General features: G+C 60.8%; 1 pseudogene; it reads right to left on the bottom strand.

Moving 5' to 3' along the window:
* Nucleotides 1–755: 755 nt before the first annotated feature.
* LOC123142569 (10-deacetylbaccatin III 10-O-acetyltransferase-like) lies at nucleotides 756–1,612 on the bottom strand (annotated as a pseudogene).
* Between the last annotated feature and the right edge of the window lie 1,238 nt (nucleotides 1,613–2,850).

Here is a 2,850-nt window from a genome sequence, read left to right on the forward strand (position 1 = left end):
GCGCCCGGACGACCATCAGATGCCGGACGTCCGACACCTCCCAGGCGCCGGACGACCGAGCGCCACCGGACGACCGGTGCCACGGCGACAGAACATGACTTACGGAAGTCCGAAGATCTACGGACGTCCGGACCGTCCCGAGCCTCCGGACGTCCGACACCCACCGGACGTCCGACGCCTGTGTGCGCACATGGATCGGGCCCGAGGCCCATGTACCCCTTCGCCCCTCACTTACCCCTTCGTGGCTCTAGACTATAAATAGACCTCCCTCTCATCCTTTCTAGGGTTAGCAATGGATTAGCTCATGTTTGTGATGAGAGCTTTGCTCATCCACTTGGTTACCTTCTCCTCGGAGATCGCGCCTCCACCGGAGAAGATCCTTCCAAGCGGATTCAAGACCCCCTCTTGGGTGGCCCCATCAAGACCTCCTCACGGAGAAGAACCGATTACCCTTTGTATCGTCCGTTGTTGACTTTGGATCGTGTATTCCCCTTTGTGTTTCGAGGATCTAGCATATGTGTGACTATATCTTGTTGGTTTAGTGATTTTCTTTCGTGTTTTCCTCCGTTTCCCCCTCGTGTTCTTCGTGTTCTTCTTCGGGATTCGCTTCTTTCGTGAAAGATCGGCCGTTTAGGATTCCACCCTACATGAGTTGCCAGAACAAATCAGCCTCGATCGTCTCCTTCCTCTCCGGTCCGGCCGCTGAGCAGCGCAGCTCCCGATCGAGTCGAGACCAGGCCTAGTGTATGTGCACCTCAATAACTTGAGTCCACCTGCAGGAATCCTTCTTCTACGGTCAGACCCGCTGCAGCGACAGGTCGACATCGGATCGCGTCGGCGGTGAGCTGCGCCCTAAGCACATCCATGCACGCATCGCTGGCGTGGAAGCTCTCCCTAGCCAGCCGCTCATGCCCATGTCCGTCACTCGCCGCCCCGTACGGGCCAAGCCGCAAAACTTCATCGTCAGTCGATAGGACGGCGTCGAACGGTGTCACCACCTGCGGCGGGTTCCTGGGACATAGAAGCTCCCGTCGGTCCCTCCCACACCGGCTCCGCCGTGGCCTTTGGCTCCAACCCCGCGCCACAAGGAACTTGGTGGACCCAGCGCCATCGCAGGGCGCGTGCGCCACCCGCATACTCAGCGTGACGCCGCCGCACGTGAAGCGCATGACCTGGAGCGCAAGCGATGCCGATCCGCCGTCGCTATCGCCCGGCGCGAGGTGGTCGAGCAGCGGCGAGTCCGGCCTGTCTGCGTCGATGTCGGACACCAACATTTTCTTCGCCGTGAGGAAGAGGGCCACAGCATCCTCGTCGGTCCCGAATTGCATGACGCGGCCGTCGTCGCGGAGGAGGGAGCCAGCAAGCCACGGGAAGAGGCCTAGCGCATCGAGAACGCTGCCTGGAGAATGTCGAGCGGGTCGAGGGAGACCGGGTCGGCAGGGAAGAAGCGGACGACGCAGAATGAGATGTCGAGCACGTCGCGGTCGGCGTCGAGGCCGGAGAGATGCAGGGACGACGCCCGAGGTTGCGGCGCTGGGAGGAGCCTGAAGCTGTCCAGGACTAGCAGGTGCAACTGCGGTAGTGGCGGGGGCGGAGGCGCCGGCGGCTCCATACGGAGAGCTGTGCGTGCGGGTGGCACCCAGCCAGAAGGGGAGCCCGCGCTGTCACAGCGGTCGGCGGTGGGACGCCGAGACGCGCGCGGTGTACGTCGACGAGGTCACCTGCGTCGGCTGCCTCAAGTGCGCGCTCCTCCGGCGTCTAAAGTTTTCCCACCGAAGTATAGCCAACGTGGTCATCCTGCCACAGTATCTCGTGCATCTCCTCTCTGAACCGAGGCACTGCACGGCCACAAACAACTTGAACCCACGCCACCGCTGTTAGAGTAGCTTCAGATAAACACACACAAATGAGGTGGATTTAGTCTCACCTCTGATGAACACTGGCTAATAGGGAAGAACAGAGAGGAGACAGACAGAGTTGTTTTGGCGATGCTCTCAACCTTGTGTCATTTTCTCTTTCTTCCTTTTATTCAGCTAACCAACAAGGCTACCGAAAAACCAATCTACGATACAGTTCTTGCGCGCCATCCCACGGATGCAATCGTGGCCAAGTCATCCCAGTTTTACACAAAACAAACTAACTGAAAAATCTATCCTATGACCAGGACTAAGTCAGAAACGTGTTCTAGTTCACATTACTACATATCTTACATATAAGCATAAACTGAAACTAACATGACATGTTCTGCCTCTCGTCCCGGCGCCATACGGCCACAGCACAGCAGGAAGGACGGCTGCGTGCTTCCGAGTAGCCGCCATGAGAGCGGGAGCACGGCCCCAGCCGCCGCCGGTCCGTGAACGCGCTCACGCCGCGCCGCCCCGCCGTGACACCGCCCTCCCCACGCCCCAACTCCTGCAGGTCGCAGCGCGTAAACCTCATTAAGCACCACGGCCATGTCCGGGTGGCTCCACTTCTGTAGCGCCCGGTAGGCGGCCTTGAAGTCGGCCTGCGGCGATGAGGGCTCCACCCCCAGCAGTGGTCGTAGTCCGTCGCCGACAACGAGCCCGCATGGGCACTAGTGCTGGACGGGCGGTACACGGACCCGAAGCTGCCGCTCCCACGCGAAGCTCCTCGACGAACGGGAGGTGGTGATCAAGCGCGCCGAGCGAGAGCGTCCACCAGCGCGCGGCAGCGGCGGCTGTTCGACACGGCGTGGGCACGGGCGGTCGGTGATGTGGGAAGTGGTGGTGAACCTGGATTGGGCCGTGACGCTCTACGAGGAGTGCGTCGTCCGGTCGGCGAGCAGCGGGCGGAACAACAGTTTCGCGGCGAGGATGCGCGACGCTGCCG

This window comes from Triticum aestivum, chromosome 6D (genome assembly GCF_018294505.1).
Source record: "Triticum aestivum cultivar Chinese Spring chromosome 6D, IWGSC CS RefSeq v2.1, whole genome shotgun sequence".
Taxonomy (NCBI): domain Eukaryota; kingdom Viridiplantae; phylum Streptophyta; class Magnoliopsida; order Poales; family Poaceae; genus Triticum; species Triticum aestivum.